At 43.6% G+C, this 24,852-nt stretch overlaps 1 protein-coding gene across 3 annotated transcripts in view; it reads right to left on the bottom strand.

The window, feature by feature from the left end:
- Nucleotides 1–24,852, bottom strand: part of plxnb3 (plexin B3) — a 278,639-nt gene that overhangs the window by 123,852 nt on the left and 129,935 nt on the right. The gene's annotated exons all lie outside the window — the stretch shown is intronic.

Raw genomic sequence — 24,852 nt, 5'->3', positions numbered from 1 at the left:
AACGTGATTAGATTACACTTGTCATATTTTACCCTTGTAGTACTGCAGCAGTATCGTAGCTCCACCCCTCCTGAACCCCCAGTAGCTCCACCCCTCCTGAACCCCCAGTAGCTCCACCCCTCCTGAACCCCCAGTAGCTCCACCCCTGCTGAACCCCCAGTAGCTCCACCCCTCCTGAACCCCCAGTAGCTCCACCCCTGCTGAACCCCCAGTAGCTCCACCCCTCGTTAACCCCCAGTAGCTCCACCCCTCCTGAACCCCCAGTAGCTCCACCCCTCCTGAACCCCCAGTAGCTCCACCCCTCGTTAACCCCCAGTAGCTCCACCCCTGCTGAACCCCCAGTAGCTCCACCCCTCGTTAACCCCCAGTAGCTCCACCCCTGCTGAACCCCCAGTAGCTCCACCCCTCCTGAACCCCCAGTAGCTCCACCTCTCCTGAACCCCCAGTAGCTCCACCCCTCCTGAACCCCCAGTAGCTCCACCCCTCCTGAACCCCCAGTAGCTCCACCCCTCGTTAACCCCCAGTAGCTCCACCCCTGCTGAACCCCCAGTAGCTCCACCCCTCGTTAACCCCCAGTAGCTCCACCCCTGCTGAACCCCCAGTAGCTCCACCCCTCCTGAACCCCCAGTAGCTCCACCTCTCCTGAACCCCCAGTAGCTCCACCCCTCCTGAACCCCCAGTAGCTCCACCCCTCCTGAACCCCCAGTAGCTCCACCTCTCCTGAACCCCCAGTAGCTCCACCCCTCCTGAACCCCCAGTAGCTCCACCCCTCCTGAACCCCCAGTAGCTCCACCTCTCCTGAACCCCCAGTAGCTCCACCCCTCCTGAACCCCCAGTAGCTCCACCCCTCCTGAACCCCCAGTAGCTCCACCCCTCCTGAACCCCCAGTAGCTCCACCCCTCCTGAACCCCCAGTAGCTCCACCTCTCCTGAACCCCCAGTAGCTCCACCCCTCCTGAACCCCCAGTAGCTCCACCCCTCCTGAACCCCCAGTAGCTCCACCCCTCCTGAACCCCCAGTAGCTCCACCCCTCCTGAACCCCCAGTAGCTCCACCTCTCCTGAACCCCCAGTAGCTCCACCTCTCCTGAACCCCCAGTAGCTCCACCCCTCCTGAACCCCCAGTAGCTCCACCTCTCCTGAACCCCCAGTAGCTCCACCCCTCCTGAACCCCCAGTAGCTCCACCCCTCCTGAACCCCCAGTAGCTCCACTCCTGCTGAACCCCCAGTAGCTCCACCCCTCCTGAACCCCCAGTAGCTCCACCTCTCCTGAACCCCCAGTAGCTCCACCCCTCCTGAACCCCCAGTAGCTCCACCTCTCCTGAACCCCCAGTAGCTCCACCCCTCCTGAACCCCCAGTAGCTCCACCCCTCCTGAACCCCCAGTAGCTCCACCCCTCCTGAACCCCCAGTAGCTCCACCTCTCCTGAACCCCCAGTAGCTCCACCCCTCCTGAACCCCCAGTAGCTCCACCCCTCCTGAACCCCCAGTAGCTCCACCTCTCCTGAACCCCCAGTAGCTCCACCCCTCCTGAACCCCCAGTAGCTCCACCTCTCCTGAACCCCCAGTAGCTCCACCCCTCCTGAACCCCCAGTAGCTCCACCCCTCCTGAACCCCCAGTAGCTCCACCCCTCCTGAACCCCCAGTAGCTCCACCCCTCCTGAACCCCCAGTAGCTCCACCCCTCCTGAACCCCCAGTCAGACACATAGAAATATAATTAATGGTCAAATAAGTCACTCTTTTCTAAGGCCATGACATCTCCATATCAACTGGTTCAGAAGACTCAAGGGAAACCAGTTCAACCAGACACCAGAAATACTCTGGCTATAGGCCCAGAAGACTCAAGGGAAACCAGTTCAACCAGACACCAGAAATACTCTGGTTGTAAATATGAAAGCCATAAATACATAGTCAGCTGACTACAGACATAAATATACAGCTAGCCAAGCCGTGTGATGGGACAGTGATGTAATGCTGCATACCAGCCAGCAGGGGGAGACAGGAATATAGCAGTCACCTACAACTAACAGTTGGGACAGATGAGCTTCAATAAATACTATCAAAGTGAGATCATGACATAAAGAGGTTCCCTAATGGCATGTAACAGCTCCTGGCATTAGACCGAACCAGGGCCAGTTGTTCCTGTGACCTGAACCTAACTACTGTCTGGAGTGTTCCTGCAGCACCCCTGAAGGGTTAGTGCTATCAGGGATCCTTGGGACATCCCTATCCTAAACCTTAACCCTTACCTACCCTAACGTTAACCCTTACTCCTACCATAAACCTAATGTTAACCCTTACCTACCCTAACCTTATCCCCTACCCTAAACTTTATCCCCTACCCTAAACCCTAACCTTAACCCTTACCTACCCTAAACCATATCCCCTACCTTAACCCTTACCTACCCTAACCCCTACTCCTACCCTAAACCCTTACCTACCCTACCTTATCCCCTACTCTTACCCTAACCCTTACCTTAACCATTTTACATTTCAACTTCAATGGGGTGACGTCAGAGTTGGGACACCCCAGGGATCCCATTTAGACTTTTCCTGCTGTTCTAAACTGTCTCAGTCATCTTTGCAGTTATATGGTGAGCTCTAGTTATATGGTGAGCTCCAGTTATATGGTGAGCTCTAGTTATATGGTGAGCTCTAGTTATATGTCCAGTTATATGGTGAGCTCCAGTTATATGGTGAGCTCTAGTTATATGGTGAGCTCCAGTTATATGGTGAGCTCCAGTTATATGGTGAGCTCCAGTTATATGGTGAGCTCCAGTTATATGGTGAGCTCCAGTTATATGGTGAGCTCCAGTTATATGGTGAGCTCCAGTTATATGGTGAGCTCCAGTTATATGGTGAGCTCTAGTTATATGGTGAGCTCTAGTTATATGGTGAGCTCTAGTTATATGGTGAGCTCTAGTTATATGGTGAGCTCCAGTTATATGGTGAGCTGCAGTTATATGGTGAGCTGCAGTTATATGGTGAGCTCTAGTTATATGGTGAGCTGCAGTTATATGGTGAGCTCCAGTTATATGGTGAGCTCCAGTTATATAGTGAGCTGCAGTTATATGGTGAGCTCCAGTTATATGGTGAGCTCCAGTTATATAGTGAGCTGCAGTTATATAGTGAGCTCTAGTTACATGTTGAGCTCTAGTTATATGGTGAGCTCCAGTTATATGGTGAGCTCCAGTTATATGGTGAGCTCCAGTTATATGGTGAGCTCCAGTTATATGGTGAGCTCCAGTTATTTAGTGAGCTGCAGTTACATGGTGAGCTCTAGTTATATGGTGAGCTCCAGTTATATAGTGAGCTCCAGTTATATAGTGAGCTCCAGTTATATGGTGAGCTCCAGTTATATGGTGAGCTCTAGTTATATGTCCAGTTATATGGTGAGCTCTAATTATATGTCCAGTTATATGGTGAGCTCTAGTTATATGGTGAGCTCTAATTATATGTCCAGTTATATGGTGAGCTCCAGTTATATGGTGAGCTCTAGTTATATGGTGAGCTCCAGTTATATGGTGAGCTCCAGTTATATAGTGAGCTGCAGTTATATGGTGAGCTCCAGTTATATGGTGAGCTCTAGTTATATGTCCAGTTATATGGTGAGCTCCAGTTATATGGTGAGCTCTAGTTATATGTCCAGTTATATGGTGAGCTCTAGTTATATGTCCAGTTATGTGGTGAGCTCCAGTTATATGTCCAGTGATGTAGTGAGCTCCAGTTATTTGGAAAGCAGACTGAACCAGGTATTCCTCTAGGATTTTTCCTGTGCTTAGCTCTATTCTGTTCATTTGTATCTTTGCAAAAACTCCCTAGTCCTTGTTGATGACAAGCATACCCATAACATGATGCAGCCACCAACATGCTTGAAAATATGAAGAGTGGTACTCAGTGATGTGTTGCATTTGCCCCAAACATAACGATTTTGTATTCAGGACATGAACTTAATTTCTTTGCAACAATATTTGCAGTTTGATTTTAGTACCTTATTGCAAAACAGGATTAATATTTTGGAATATTTTTATTCTGTACAGGCTTCCTTCTTTTCACTCGGTCATGTAGGTTGGTATTGTGGAGTAACTACAATGTTGTTGATCCATCCTCAGTTTTCTCCTATCACAACCAATAAACTGAGCAGTTTCCTTCCTCTCCGGCAACTGAGTTAGGAAGGACGCCTGTATATTTGTAGTGACTGGGGTGTATTGATACCATCATCCAAAGTGTAATAAATAACTTCACCATGCTCAAAGGGATATTCAATGTCTGCTGTTTATATTTTTACCCATCTATCAATAGCTGCCCTTTGAGGGGCATTTGAAAACCTCCCTGGTCGTTGTGGTTGAATCTGTGTTTGAAATGCAGTGCTCGACTGAGAGACCTTACAGATAATTGTATGTGTGGGGGTACAGAGATGAGGGAGTCATTCAAAAATCATATTAAACACTGTTGTTGCACACAGAGTGAGTCCATGCAACTTATTATGTGACTAAAGCAAATGTTTCCTCCTGATCTTATGTTTGTCATAACAAAGGTGTTGAATACTAACTGCCTGAAGACATAAGCTTTTCATTTTTTATGAGTAAAAATTTCCCCAAAAACATCATTCCACTTTGACATTATGGGGTATTGTATGTAGGCCATTGACACATCTCAATTTAATCCATTTTAAATTCAGGCTGTAACAATAACGGGGTGTGAATACTTTCTGAAGGCATTGTATGTCACACACACACGCACGCACGCACACACACACACACACACACACACACACACACACACACACACACACACACACACACACACACGGTCAGCTCAGAGCCGCCCACAGCGTCATGAGCTCCATCAGCAGCAGATTTAGAACGGACAATTAATTTGTTTATGCAACAAATGTCAGAGCATAGTATCGCATCGAACCCGAAATTATCCGATTCAATCTGTAATCAAACCGGTTCCTGTATAGTATCGCATCGAACCCGAAATGCACCGATTCATTCTGTAATCAAACCGGTTCCTGTATAGTATCGCATCGAACCCGAAATGCACCGATTCATTCTGTAATCAAACCGGTTCCTGTATAGTATCGCATCGAACCCGAAATGCACCGATTCATTCTGTAATCAAACCGGTTCCTGTATAGTATCGCATCGAACCCGAAATGCACCGATTCATTCTGTAATCAAACCGGTTCCTGTATAGTATCGCATCGAACCCGAAATGCACCGATTCATTCTGTAATCAAACCGGTTCCTGTATAGTATCGCATCGAACCCGAAATGCACCGATTCATTCTGTAATCAAACCGGTTCCTGTATAGTATCGCATCGAACCCGAAATGCACCGATTCATTCTGTAATCAAACCGGTTCCTGTATAGTATCGCATCGAACCCGAAATGCACCGATTCATTCTGTAATCAAACCGGTTCCTGTATAGTATCGCATCAAACCCGAAATTATCCGATTCATTCTGTAATCAAACCGGTTCCTGTATAGTATAGCATCAAACCCGAAATTATCCGATTCATTCTGTAATCAAACCGGTTCCTGTATAGTATAGCATCGAACCCGAAATTATCCGATTCATTCTGTAATCAAACCGGTTCCTGTATAGTATAGCATCGAACCCGAAATTATCAGATTCATTCTGTAATCAAACCGGTTCCTGTATAGTATAGCATCAAACCCGAAATTATCCGATTCATTCTGTAATCAAACCGGTTCCTGTATAGTATAGCATCGAACCCGAAATTATCCGATTCATTCTGTAATCAAACCGGTTCCTGTATAGTATAGCATCGAACCCGAAATTATCCGATTCATTCTGTAATCAAACCGGTTCCTGTATAGTATCGCATCGAACCCGAAATTATCCGATTCATTCTGTAATCAAACCGGTTCCTGTATAGTATAGCATCGAACCCGAAATGCACCGATTCATTCTGTAATCAAACCGGTTCCTGTATAGTATCGCATCGAACCCGAAATGCACCGATTCATTCTGTAATCAAACCGGTTCCTGTATAGTATCGCATCGAACCCGAAATGCACCGATTCATTCTGTAATCAAACCGGTTCCTGTATAGTATCGCATCGAACCCGAAATGCACCGATTCATTCTGTAATCAAACCGGTTCCTGTATAGTATCGCATCGAACCCGAAATGCACCGATTCATTCTGTAATCAAACCGGTTCCTGTATAGTATCGCATAGAACCCGAAATGCACCGATTCATTCTGTAATCAAACCGGTTCCTGTATAGTATAGCATCGAACCCGAAATTATCCGATTCATTCTGTAATCAAACCGGTTCCTGTATAGTATCGCATCGAACCCGAAATGCACCGATTCAATCTGTAATCAAACCGGTTCCTGTATAGTATCGCATCGAACCCGAAATTATCCGATTCATTCTGTAATCAAACCGGTTCCTGTATAGTATCGCATAGAACCCGAAATGCACCGATTCATTCTGTAATCAAACCGGTTCCTGTATAGTATCGCATCGAACCCGAAATGCACCGATTCATTCTGTAATCAAACCGGTTCCTGTATAGTATCGCATCGAACCCGAAATGCACCGATTCATTCTCTAATCAAACCGGTATAGTATGGAGGCCCATGTGTCTAGATACGTATCCAATCATCGTGAAAGGGAACGATCCACATCCCTAGACATCACTGGTCAGTCAGTGGATCAGGGTGTTGTTTTGGATCAGCTGTCCGTACGTAATAACAAGGAAAATCTTCCAGAATGACCCATTTGAGGTAGAAAGGAGTTGGACAGAAAAAGGCAGAGATGATTTGATTTCTCTCCGTTTTTAATCCGTGAGGATGAGCATACTAACGTTACCATGTAAAGCTGTAGTCTTCCTCCTTGTTGTATTTTTTTAATGTTAAAAACATACATTGTACACCGAAGTGAAGCCGCTCAGAACACCTAAAACCCTCCCAGAAAGTGTTCTTGGTTGGGACAGTGAAACATGTTGTCAGTGATGATTAGTGTTCAGTGGAACAGAGGGGTCTGTACTGTAGAGACATGGATAGTGTTTACTGGTCAGCATGGAACAGCATGGGACAGCATGGGACAGCATGAGACAGTATGGGACAGTATGGGACAGCATGAGACAGTATGGACAGTATAAAAGGACAGGGGACAGGATGTGTCCAGTGGACAGTAACAGGACAGGGGACAGGATGTGTCCAGTGGACAGTAACAGGACAGGGGACAGGATGTGTCCAGTGGACAGTAACAGGACAGGGGACAGGATGTGTCCAGTGGACAGTAAAACAGTAACAGGACAGGGGACAGGATGTGTTCAGTGGACAGTAAAACAGTAACAGGACAGGGGACAGGATGTGGGTCAGGGAAACTCAGCCAGATGCAGGATTAAACTGGATTTATTCACCCTGTTACAACACTGTTCATCACCCTGACAGCTATAGTTACACTGGACAGGATATACAACACTGTGTTACACTGGACCAGGATATACAACACTGTTCATCACCCTGACAGCTATAGTTACACTGGACAGGATATACAACACTGTTCATCACCCTGACAGCTATAGTTATACTGGACAGGATATACAACACTGTTCATCACCCTGACAACTATAGTTACACTGGGCCAGGATATACAACACTGTTCATCACCCTGACAACTATAGTTACACTGGACCAGGATATACAACACTGTTCATCACCCTGACAGCTATAGTTATACTGGACAGGATATACAACACTGTTCATCACCCTGACAACTATAGTTACACTGGGCCAGGATATACAACACTGTTCATTACCCTGACAACTATAGTTACACTGGACAGGATATACAACACTGTTCATCACCCTGACAACTATAGTTACACTGGGCCAGGATATACAACACTGTTCATCACCCTGACAGCTATAGTTATACTGGACAGGATATACAACACTGTGTTATACTGGACAGGATATACAACACTGTTCATCACCCTGACAACTATAGTTACACTGGGCCAGGATATACAACACTGTTCATCACCCTGACAGCTATAGTTATACTGGACAGGATATACAACACTGTTCATCACCCTGACAACTATAGTTATACTGGACAGGATATACAACACTGTGTTATACTGGACAGGATATACAACACTGTTCATCACCCTGACAACTATAGTTACACTGGGCCAGGATATACAACACTGTTCATCACCCTGACAGCTATAGTTATACTGGACAGGATATACAACACTGTGTTATACTGGACAGGATATACAACACTGTTCATCACCCTGACAGCTATAGTTACACTGGACAGGATATACAACACTGTTCATCACCCTGACAGCTATAGTTATACTGGACAGGATATACAACACTGTGTTATACTGGACAGGATATACAACACTGTTCATCACCCTGACAGCTATAGTTACACTGGACAGGATATACAACACTGTTCATCACCCTGACAGCTATAGTTACACTGGACAGGATATACAACACTGTTCATCACCCTGACAGCTATAGTTACACTGGGCCAGGATATACAACACTGTTCATCACCCTGACAGCTATAGTTACACTGGACAGGATATACAACACTGTTCATCACCCTGACAGCTATAGTTACACTGGACAGGATATACAACACTGTTCATCACCCTGACAACTATAGTTACACTGGACAGGATATACAACACTGTGTTATACTGGACAGGATATACAACACTGTGTTATACTGGACAGGATATACAACACTGTTCATCACCCTGACAGCTATAGTTACACTGGACAGGATATACAACACTGTTCATCACCCTGACAGCTATAGTTACACTGGACAGGATATACAACACTGTTCATCACCCTGACAACTATAGTTACACTGGACAGGATATACAACACTGTGTTATACTGGACAGGATATACAACACTGTGTTATACTGGACAGGATATACAACACTGTTCATCACCCTGACAACTATAGTTACACTGGACAGGATATACAACACTGTGTTATACTGGACAGGATATACAACACTGTGTTATACTGGACAGGATATACAACACTGTTCATCACCCTGACAGCTATAGTTACACTGGACAGGATATACAACACTGTTCATCACCCTGACAGCTATAGTTACACTGGACAGGATATACAACACTGTTCATCACCCTGACAGCTATAGTTACACTGGGCCAGGATATACAACACTGTTCATCACCCTGACAGCTATAGTTACACTGGACAGGATATACAACACTGTTCATCACCCTGACAGCTATAGTTACACTGGGCCAGGATATACAACACTGTTCATCACCCTGACAGCTATAGTTATACTGGACAGGATATACAACACTGTTCATCACCCTGACAGCTATAGTTACACTGGACAGGATATACAACACTGTTCATCACCCTGACAACTATAGTTACACTGGACAGGATATACAACACTGTTCATCACCCTGACAACTATAGTTACACTGGACAGGATATACAACACTGTGTTACACTGGACAGGATATACAACACTGTTCATCACCCTGACAGCTATAGTTATACTGGACAGGATAAACAACACTGTTCATCACCCTGACAACTATAGTTACACTGGACAGGATATACAACACTGTGTTATACTGGACAGGATATACAACACTGTTCATCACCCTGACAGCTATAGTTATACTGGACAGGATAAACAACACTGTTCATCACCCTGACAGCTATAGTTACACTGGACAGGATATACAACACTGTTCATCACCCTGACAGCTATAGTTACACTGGACAGGATATACAACACTGTTCATCACCCTGACAGCTATAGTTACACTGGACAGGATATACAACACTGTGTTATACTGGACCAGGATATACAACACTGTGTTATACTGGACAGGATATACAACACTGTGTTATACTGGACAGGATATACAACACTGTGTTATACTGGACAGGATATACAACACTGTGTTATACTGGACAGGATATACAACACTGTGTTATACTGGACAGGATATACAACACTGTGTTATACTGGACCAGGATATACAACACTGTGTTATACTGGACAGGATATACAACACTGTGTTACACTGGACAGGATATACAACACTGTGTTATACTGGACAGGATATACAACACTGTGTTACACTGGACAGGATATACAACACTGTGTTACACTGGACCAGGATATACAACACTGTTTATGGATCTAATATATCAATATTAGTCTGCTTTATAGAAACATGGTGCTGTTGACCCCAATATAGTGAGGGGGGAGGTCTGAGAGGTCACTGCGTTTCTGTTTGTGTGTGTGTCTGTGTGTGTGTGTGTGTGTGTGTGTGTGTGTGTGTGTGTGTGTGTGTGTGTGTGTGTGTGTCTATTCTGAAAGCACTCAGGATTAGAGGCAGTGAGAGCAGCTGGACTTAATCTGCACCAGCACAGAGGCAGCTGTCACTCACAAAGAGACAGAGAGACACAGAGACAGACATAGAGACCGACACAAAGACAGAGAGACACAGAGACAGACAGAGACAAAGAAAGAGAGAGAGACAGACAGAGACGGACACAGGCAGAGAGAGACAGAGAGAAAGACAGACAGACAGACAGACCAGAAATCCTTTCACCAGTGGCACAGCTAGCTAACCCTAATCTGAGTTAAGCAACTCAGAAGCCACTCATAGGTACCTAGGTAATGGTCCCATCATCCTCTCTGATCACCAGTAATAGGTTTTAAACCTACCTAGTCTCCTCTATCCACTTAGACTATTACCGCTGATATACCGCTGATATACTGCTGTTATACCGCTGATATACCGCTGATATACCTCTACTATACCGCTGATATACCGCTGATATACCACTACTATACCACTGATATACCGCTGATATACCCCTACTATACCGCTGATATACCACTACTATACCGCTGATATACCCCTACTATACCGCTGATATACCACTACTATACCACAACTATACCGCTGATATACCGCTAATATACCGCTGATATACCACTACTATACCACTACTATACCGCTGATATACCACTACTATACCGCTGATATACCGCTAATATACCGCTAATATACCGCTAATATACCACTACTATACCGCTAATATACCGCTAATATACCACTACTATACCGCTAATATACCGCTAATATACCACTACTATACCGCTGATATACCGCTAATATACCGCTGATATACCACTACTATACCGCTGATATACCGCTAATATACCGCTGATATACCACTACTATACCGCTAATATACCACTACTATACCACTACTATACCGCTGATATACCGCTAATATACCGCTGATATACCACTACTATACCGCTAATATACCACTAATATACCACTACTATACCGCTAATATACCGCTGATATACCGCTACTATACCGCTGATATACCGCTACTATACCACTACTATACCGCTGATATACCACTACTATACCGCTGATATACCACTACTATACCACTACTATACCGCTGATATACCACTACTATACCGCTGATATACCACTACTATACCGCTGATATACCACTACTATACCACTACTATACCGCTGATATACCACTACTATACCACTACTATACCGCTGATATACCGCTAATATACCACTACTATACCGCTAATATACCACTACTATACCGCTGATATACCACTACTATACCACTACTATACCACTGATATACCACTACTATACCGCTGATATACCGCTACTATACTGCTAATATACCACTACTATACCACTACTATACCGCTAATATATCACTACTATACCGCTAATATACCACTACTATACCACTACTATACCGCTGATATACCACTACTATACCACTACTATACCGCTGATATACCACTACTATACCACTACTATACCGCTGATATACCACTACTATACCGCTGATATACCGCTAATATACCACTACTATACCGCTAATATACCACTACTATACCGCTGATATACCACTACTATACCACTACTATACCACTGATATACCACTACTATACCGCTGATATACCGCTACTATACCGCTAATATACCACTACTATACCACTACTATACCGCTAATATACCACTACTATACCGCTAATATACCACTACTATACCACTACTATACCGCTGATATACCACTACTATACCACTACTATACCGCTGATATACCACTACTATACCACTACTATACCGCTGATATACCGCTAATATACCACTACTATACCACTACTATACCGCTAATATACCGCTACTATACCGCTAATATACCGCTGATATACCACTACTATACCGCTGATATACCACTACTATACCGCTGATATACCGCTACTATACCGCTGATATACCGCTGATATACCACTACTATACCGCTGATATACCACTACTATACCGCTGATATACCACTACTATACCACTACTATACCGCTGATATACCACTACTATACCACTACTATACCGCTGATATACCACTACTATACCACTACTATACCGCTGATATACCGCTAATATACCGCTGATATACCACTACTATACCGCTAATATACCACTACTATACCACTAATATACCGCTGATATACCACTACTATACCGCTGATATACCGCTAATATACCACTACTATACCGCTGATATACCGCTAATATACCACTACTATACCGCTAATATACCACTACTATACCGCTGATATACCACTACTATACCACTGATATACCACTACTATACCGCTGATATACCGCTGCTATACCACTACTATACCGCTAATATACCACTACTATACCGCTAATATACCGCTGATATACCACTACTATACCGCTGATATACCGCTACTATACCGCTGCTATACCACTACTATACCGCTAATATACCACTACTATACCACTACTATACCGCTGATATACCACTACTATACCACTGATATACCACTACTATACCGCTGATATACCACTACTATACCGCTGATATACCACTACTATACCGCTGATATACCACTACTATACCGCTGATATACCGCTGATATACCACTACTATTCCGCTGATATACCGCTGATATACCACTACTATACCGCTGATATACCACTACTATACCGCTGATATACCACTACTATACCGCTGATATACCGCTGATATACCACTACTATACCGCTGATATACCGCTACTATACCACTACTATACCGCTGATATACCGCTACTATACCGCTGATATACCACTGATATACCGCTGATATACCACTACTATACCACTACTATACCACTGATATACCACTACTATACCGCTGATATACCACTACTATACCGCTGATATACCACTACTATACCGCTGATATACCACTACTATACCACTACTATACCGCTGATATACCGCTACTATACCGCTGATATACCGCTGATATACCACTACTATACCGCTGATATACCGCTGATATACCACTACTATACCGCTGATATACCACTACTATACCGCTACTATACCACTACTATACCGCTGATATACCGCTGATATACCGCTGATATACCACTACTATACCACTACTATACCACTACTATACCGCTGATATACCGCTACTATACCGCTGATATACCACTACTATACCGCTGATATACCGCTGATATACCACTACTATACCGCTACTATACCGCTGATATACCGCTGATATACCACTACTATACCGCTACTATACCACTACTATACCGCTGATATACCGCTGATATACCACTACTATACCGCTACTATACCGCTGATATACCGCTGATATACCACTACTATACCGCTGATATACCACTACTATACCGCTGATATACCGCTGATATACCACTACTATACCGCTACTATACCGCTGATATACCGCTGATATACCACTACTATACCGCTGATATACCGCTGATATACCGCTGATATACCACTACTATACCGCTGATATACCGCTGATATACCACTACTATACCGCTGATATACCACTACTATACCGCTGATATACCACTACTATACCGCTACTATACCGCTGATATACCGCTACTATACCGCTGATATACCGCTACTATACCGCTGATATACCACTACTATACCGCTGATATACCACTACTATACCGCTGATATACCACTACTATACCGCTGATATACCACTACTATACCACTACTATACCGCTGATATACCACTACTATACCGCTACTATACCGCTGATATACCGCTGATATACCACTACTATACCACTGATATACCACTACTATACCGCTGATATACCACTACTATACCGCTGATATACCACTACTATACCACTACTATACCACTGATATACCACTACTATACCGCTGATATACCACTACTATACCGCTGATATACCACTACTATACCGCTGATATACCACTACTATACCACTACTATACCGCTGATATACCACTACTATACCACTACTATACCGCTGATATACCGCTACTATACCGCTGATATACCACTACTATACCGCTGATATACCACTACTATACCGCTGATATACCACTACTATACCACTACTATACCGCTGATATACCACTACTATACCGCTACTATACCACTACTATACCACTGATATACCACTACTATACCACTACTATACCGCTGATATACCACTACTATACCACTACTATACCACTGATATACCACTACTATACCGCTGATATACCACTACTATACCGCTGATATACCACTACTATACCGCTGATATACCGCTGATATACCACTACTATACCGCTGATATACCACTGATATACCACTACTATACCGCTGATATACCACTGATATACCACTACTATACCGCTGATATACCACTACTATACCACTACTATACCGCTGATATACCACTACTATACCGCTGATATACCGCTGATATACCACTACTATACCGCTGATATACCACTACTATACCGCTGATATACCGCTGATATACCACTACTATACCGCTGATATACCACTACTATACCACTACTATACCGCTGATATACCACTACTATACCGCTGATATACCGCTGATATACCGCTACTATACCGCTGATATACCGCTGCTATACCGCTGCTATACCACTACTATACCGCTGATATACCACTACTATACCGCTGATATACCACTACTATACCGCTGATATACCACTACTATACCGCTGATATACCACTACTATACCGCTGATATACCACTACTATACCGCTGATATACCACTACTATACCGCTGATATACCGCTACTATACCGCTACTATAATACTACTATACCGCTGATATACCACTGATATACCGCTGCTATACCACTACTATACCGCTGATATACCACTACTATACCGCTACTATTCCGCTACTATACCGCTGATATACCGCTGATATACCTCTACTATACCACTACTATACCGCTGATATACCACTACTATACCACTACTATACCACTACTATACCGCTACTATTCCGCTGATATACCGCTACTATACCGCTGATATACCGCTGATATACCTCTACTATACCACTACTATACCGCTGATATACCGCTGATATACCACTACTATACCGCTACTATACCGCTGATATACCACTACTATACCACTACTATACCACTACTATACCGCTACTATACCGCTGATATACCGCTGATATACCTCTACTATACCACTACTATACCGCTGATATACCGCTGATATACCACTACTATTCCGCTACTATACCGCTGATATACCACTACTATACCACTACTATACCGCTACTATACCGCTGATATACCGCTACTATACCGCTACTATACCGCTGATATACCGCTACTATACCGCTACTATACCGCTGATATACCACTACTATACCGCTGATATACCACTACTATACCGCTGATATACCACTACTATACCGCTGATATACCACTACTATACCGCTGATATACCGCTGATATACCACTACTATACCGCTGATATACCACTACTATACCGCTGATATACCACTACTATACCGCTGATATACCGCTGATATACCACTACTATACCGCTGCTATACCACTACTATACCGCTGATATACCGCTACTATACCGCTGATATACCACTACTATACCGCTGATATACCACTACTATACCGCTGATATACCGCTGATATACCACTACTATACCGCTGATATACCACTACTATACCGCTGCTATACCACTACTATACCGCTGATATACCACTACTATACCGCTGATATACCACTACTATACCGCTGATATACCGCTGATATACCACTACTATACCGCTGCTATACCGCTGATATACCACTACTATACCGCTGATATACCACTACTATACCGCTGATATACCACTACTATACCGCTGATATACCACTACTATACCGCTGATATACCACTACTATACCGCTGATATACCACTACTATACCGCTGATATACCACTACTATACCGCTGATATACCGCTACTATACCGCTGATATACCACTACTATACCGCTGATATACCACTACTATACCGCTGATATACCACTACTATACCGCTGATATACCACTACTATACCGCTGATATACCACTACTATACCGCTGATATACCACTACTATACCGCTGATATACCACTACTATACCGCTGATATACCACTACTATACCGCTGATATACCACTACTATACCGCTGATATACCGCTGCTATACCACTACTATACCGCTGATATACCACTACTATACCGCTGATATACCACTACTATACCGCTGATATACCACTACTATACCGCTGATATACCACTACTATACCGCTGATATACCACTACTATACCGCTGATATACCACTACTATACCGCTGATATACCACTACTATACCACTACTATACCGCTGATATACCGCTGATATACCGCTGATATACCGCTGATATACCGCTGATATACCGCTACTATACCGCTGATATACCGCTGATATACCGCTGATATACCGCTACTATACCGCTGATATACCGCTGATATACCGCTACTATACCGCTACTATACCGCTGATATACCACTGATATACCGCTGATATACCACTACTATACCGCTGATATACCGCTGATATACCGCTACTATACCGCTACTATACCGCTGATATACCACTGATATACCACTGATATACCGCTGATATACCGCTGATATACCGCTACTATACCGCTGATATACCGCTGATATACCGCTGATATACCACTACTATACCACTGATATACCTCTGATATACCGCTACTATACCGCTGATATACCGCTGATATACCACTACTATACCGCTGATATACCGCTACTATACCGCTGATATACCGCTGATATACCGCTACTATACCGCTGATATACCGCTGCTATACCACTACTATACCGCTGATATACCACTACTATACCGCTGATATACCACTACTATACCGCTGATATACCACTACTATACCGCTGATATACCGCTACTATACCGCTGATATACCGCTACTATACCACTACTATACCGCTGATATACCGCTGATATACCGCTGATATACCGCTACTATACCGCTGATATACCGCTGATATACCACTACTATACCGCTGATATACCGCTACTATACCGCTGATATACCACTACTATACCGCTGATATACCACTACTATACCACTACTATACCGCTGATATACCGCTGATATACCGCTACTATACCGCTGATATACCACTACTATACCGCTGATATACCACTACTATACCGCTGATATACCACTACTATACCGCTGATATACCGCTGATATACCGCTACTATACCGCTACTATACCGCTGATATACCGCTACTATACCGCTGATATACCGCTGATATACCGCTGATATACCACTACTATATGGCTGATATACCGCTAATATACCGCTGATATACCGCTACTATACCGCTGATATACCGCTGATATACCACTACTATACCGCTGATATACCACTACTATACCGCTGATATACCGCTGATATACCACTACTATACCGCTGATATACCACTACTATACCACTACTATACCACTACTATACCGCTGATATACCACTACTATACCACTACTATACCACTACTATACCGCTGATATACCACTACTATACCGCTGATATACCGCTACTATACCGCTACTATACCGCTGATATACCGCTGATATACCGCTACTATACCGCTACTATACCGCTGATATACCGCTACTATACCGCTGATATACCGCTGATATACCGCTGATATACCGCTACTATACCGCTACTATACCGCTGATATACCGCTACTATACCGCTACTATACCGCTGATATACCGCTGATATACCGCTACTATACCGCTACTATACCGCTGATATACCGCTACTATACCGCTGATATACCGCTACTATACCGCTACTATACCGCTGATATACCACTACTATACCGCTGATATACCACTACTATACAGCTGATATACCGCTGATATACCACTACTATACCGCTGATATACCACTACTATACCACTACTATACCGCTGATATACCGCTACTATACCGCTGATATACCGCTGCTATACCACTACTATACCGCTGATATACCGCTACTATACCGCTGATATACCGCTGCTATACCGCTACTATACCGCTGATATACCGCTACTATACCGCTGATATACCGCTGCTATACCGCTACTATACCGCTGATATACCGCTACTATACCACTACTATACCGCTGATATACCGCTACTATACCGCTGATATACCGCTACTATACCGCTACTATACCGCTGATATACCGCTGATATACCGCTACTATACCGCTACTATACCGCTACTATACCGCTGATATACCGCTACTATACCGCTACTATACCGCTGATATACCACTACTATACCGCTGATATACCGCTGATATACCACTACTATACCGCTGATATACCGCTGATATACCACTACTATACCGCTGATATACCGCTGCTATACCGCTACTATACCGCTGATATACCGCTACTATACCGCTGATATACCGCTGATATACCACTACTATACCGCTACTATTCCGCTGATATACCGCTACTATACCGCTGATATACCGCTGATATACCACTACTATACCGCTACTATACCGCTGATATACCGCTACTATACCGCTGATATACCGCTGATATACCACTACTATACCGCTACTATACCGCTACTATTCCGCTGATATACCGCTACTATACCGCTACTATACCGCTGATATACCGCTACTATACCGCTACTATACCGCTGATATACCGCTACTATACCGCTACTATACCGCTGATATACCGCTACTATTCCGCTGATATACCGCTGCTATACCGCTACTATACCGCTGATATACCGCTACTATACCGCTACTATACCGCTGATATACCGCTACTATACCGCTACTATACCGCTGATATACCGCTACTATACCGCTGATATACCGCTACTATTCCGCTGATATACCGCTACTATACCGCTACTATACCGCTGATATACCACTACTATACCACTACTATACCGCTAATATACCGCTACTATACCGCTGATATACCACTACTATACCACTACTATACCGCTAATATACCACTACTATACCGCTGATATACCGCTACTATACCGCTGATATACCGCTACTATTCCGCTGATATACCGCTACTATACCGCTACTATACCGCTGATATACCACTACTATACCACTACTATACCGCTGATATACCGCTACTATACCGCTGATATACCGCTACTATACCGCTGATATACCACTACTATACCGCTGATATACCACTACTATACCGCTGATATACCACTACTATACCGCTGATATACCACTACTATACCACTACTATACCGCTGATATACCGCTACTATACCGCTGATATACCGCTACTATACCGCTGATATACCGCTGATATACCGCTACTATACCGCTGATATACCGCTACTATACCGCTACTATACCGCTGATATACCGCTACTATACCGCTGATATACCGCTACTATACCGCTGATATACCGCTACTATACCACTACTATACCGCTGATATACCGCTACTATACCGCTGATATACCGCTACTATACCGCTACTATACCGCTGATATACCGCTACTATACCGCTACTATACCGCTGCTATACCGCTACTATACCGCTACTATTCCGCTGATATACCGCTGATATACCGCTACTATACCGCTGATATACCGCTGATATACCGCTGATATACCACTACTATACCGCTACTATACCGCTGATATACCGCTACTATACCGCTACTATACCGCTGATATACCACTACTATACCGCTGATATACCACTACTATACCGCTGATATACCGCTACTATACCGCTACTATTCCGCTGATATACCGCTGATATACCACTACTATACCGCTGATATACCACTAATATACCACTACTATACCGCTAATATACCACTACTATACCGCTGATATACCACTACTATACCACTACTATACCGCTGATATACCACTACTATACCACTACTATACCGCTACTATACCGCTGATATACCGCTACTATACCGCTACTATACCGCTGATATACCACTACTATACCGCTACTATACCGCTACTATACCGCTGATATACCACTACTATACCGCTACTATACCACTACTATACCGCTGATATACCACTACTATACCACTACTATACCGCTACTATACCGCTGATATACCACTACTATACCGCTACTATACCACTACTATACCGCTGATATACCACTACTATACCACTACTATACCGCTACTATACCACTACTATACCGCTGATATACCACTACTATACCACTACTATACCGCTACTATACTGCTGATATACCACTACTATACCGCTACTATACCACTACTATACCGCTGATATACCACTACTATACCACTACTATACCGCTACTATACCGCTGATATACCACTACTATACCGCTACTATACCACTACTATACCGCTGATATACCACTACTATACCACTACTATACCACTACTATACCGCTACTATACCGCTGATATACCACTACTATACCGCTACTATACCGCTACTATACCGCTGCTATACCACTACTATACCGCTACTATACCACTACTATACCGCTGATATACCACTACTATACCACTACTATACCGCTACTATACCGCTGATATACCGCTACTATTCCGCTGATATACCGCTACTATACCACTACTATACCGCTGATATACCACTACTATACCGCTACTATACCGCTACTATACCGCTGATATACCACTACTATACCGCTACTATACCACTACTATACCGCTGATATACCACTACTATACCACTACTATACCGCTACTATACCGCTGATATACCACTACTATACCGCTACTATACCACTACTATACCGCTGATATACCACTACTATACCACTACTATACCGCTACTATACCACTACTATACCGCTGATATACCACTACTATACCACTACTATACCGCTACTATACCGCTGATATACCGCTACTATACCGCTACTATACCGCTACTATTCTGCTGATATACCGCTGATATACCACTACTATACCGCTACTATACCGCTGATATACCACTACTATACCGCTACTATACCGCTGATATACCGCTACTATACCGCTACTATTCCGCTGATATACCGCTACTATACCGCTACTATACCGCTACTATACCGCTACTATTCCGCTGATATACCGCTACTATACCGCTACTATACCGCTGATATACCGCTACTATACCGCTACTATTCCGCTGATATACCGCTACTATACCGCTACTATACCGCTGATATACCGCTACTATTCCGCTGATATACCGCTGATATACCGCTACTATACCGCTACTATACCGCTGATATACCACTACTATACCGCTACTATACCGCTGATATACCGCTACTATACCGCTACTATTCCGCTGATATACCGCTGATATACCACTACTATACCGCTGATATACCACTAATATACCACTACTATACCGCTAATATACCACTACTATACCGCTGATATACCACTACTATACCACTACTATACCGCTACTATTCCGCTGATATACCGCTACTATACCACTACTATACCGCTACTATACCGCTGATATACCACTACTATACCGCTACTATACCGCTACTATACCGCTGATATACCACTACTATACCGCTACTATACCACTACTATACCGCTGATATACCACTACTATACCACTACTATACCGCTACTATACCGCTGATATACCACTACTATACCGCTACTATACCACTACTATACCGCTGATATACCACTACTATACCACTACTATACCGCTACTATACCACTACTATACCGCTGATATACCACTACTATACCACTACTATACCGCTACTATACCGCTGATATACCACTACTATACCGCTACTATTCCGCTGATATACCGCTACTATACCGCTGATATACCGCTGATATACCGCTACTATACCGCTGATATACCACTACTATACCACTACTATACCGCTACTATACCGCTGATATACCACTACTATACCGCTGATATACCACTACTATACCACTACTATACCGCTACTATACCGCTGATATACCACTACTATACCGCTACTATACCGCTACTATTCCGCTGATATACCACTACTATACCGCTACTATACCGCTACTATTCTGCTGATATACCGCTACTATACCGCTACTATACCACTGATATACCGCTGATATACCACTACTATACCGCTGATATACCACTAATATACCACTACTATACCGCTAATATACCACTACTATACCGCTGATATACCACTACTATACCGCTGATATACCACTACTATACCGCTGATATACCGCTACTATACCGCTACTATTCCGCTGATATACCGCTACTATACCGCTGATATACCGCTACTATACCACTACTATACCGCTGATATACCACTACTATACCGCTGATATACCACTGATATACCGCTGATATACCACTACTATACCGCTGATATACCACTAATATACCACTACTATACCGCTAATATACCACTACTATACCGCTGATATACCACTACTATACCACTACTATACCGCTGATATACCACTAATATACCACTACTATACCGCTAATATACCACTACTATACCGCTGATATACCACTAATATACCACTACTATACCGCTAATATACCACTACTATACCGCTGATATACCACTACTATACCGCTGATATACCACTGATATACCGCTGATATACCACTACTATACCGCTGATATACCGCTGATATACCACTACTATACCGCTGATATACCGCTACTATACCGCTACTATACCGCTGATATACCGCTACTATACCACTACTATACCGCTGATATACCGCTACTATACCGCTACTATTCCGCTGATATACCGATGATATACCGCTACTATACCGCTACTATACCGCTACTATACCGCTACTATACCGCTGATATACCACTACTATACCGCTGATATACCGCTGATATACCACTACTATACCGCTACTATACCGCTGATATACCGCTACTATACCGCTGATATACCACTACTATACCGCTGATATACCGCTGATATACCACTACTATACCGCTACTATACCGCTACTATACCGCTACTATACCGCTGATATACCACTACTATACCACTACTATACCGCTGATATACCACTACTATACCGCTGATATACCGCTGATATACCACTACTATACCGCTGATATACCGCTGATATACCACTACTATACCGCTGATATACCGCTGATATACCACTGGTATACCGCTACTATACCGCTGATATACCGCTGATATACCACTGATATACCGCTGATATACCACTACTATACCGCTGATATACCGCTGATATACCGCTACTATACCGCTACTATACCGCTGATATACCGCTGATATACCGCTGATATACCACTACTATACCGCTGATATACCGCTACTATACCGCTACTATACCGCTGATATACCACTACTATACCGCTGATATACCACTACTATACCGCTGATATACCGCTACTATACCGCTGATATACCGCTGATATACCGCTGATATACCGCTGATATACCACTACTATACCGCTGATATACCGCTACTATACCGCTACTATACCGCTGATATACCGCTACTATACCGCTGATATACCGCTACTATACCGCTGATATACCGCTACTATACCGCTACTATACTGCTGATATACCGCTACTATACCGCTGATATACCGCTACTATACAGCTGATATACCACTACTATACCGCTGATATACCGCTGATATACCGCTACTATACCGCTACTATACCGCTGATATACCGCTACTATACCGCTGATATACCGCTGATATACCGCTACTATACCGCTGATATACCGCTACTATACCGCTGATATACCGCTGATATACCACTACTATACCGCTGATATACCACTACTATACCGCTGATATACCGCTGATATACCACTACTATACCGCTGATATACCACTACTATACCGCTGATATACCACTACTATACCGCTGATATACCACTACTATACCGCTGATATACCGCTGATATACCGCTGAAATACCGCTACTATACCGCTGATATACCGCTACTATACCGCTGATATACCGCTACTATACCACTACTATACCGCTGATATACCACTACTATACCGCTGATATACCACTACTATACCGCTGATATACCGCTACTATACCGCTACTATACCGCTGATATACCACTACTATACCGCTACTATACCGCTGCTATACCGCTGATATACCGCTACTATACCGCTACTATACCGCTGATATACCACTACTATACCGCTGATATACCGCTGATATACCGCTACTATACCGCTGATATACCGCTACTATACCGCTGATATACCGCTACTATACCGCTGATATACCGCTGATATACCGCTA

Source organism: Oncorhynchus mykiss, chromosome 9, assembly GCF_057628025.1.
Source record: "Oncorhynchus mykiss isolate SJ-2025 chromosome 9, ASM5762802v1, whole genome shotgun sequence".
NCBI lineage: Eukaryota > Metazoa > Chordata > Actinopteri > Salmoniformes > Salmonidae > Oncorhynchus > Oncorhynchus mykiss.
This window is presented reverse-complemented; position numbering and strand designations above follow the sequence as displayed.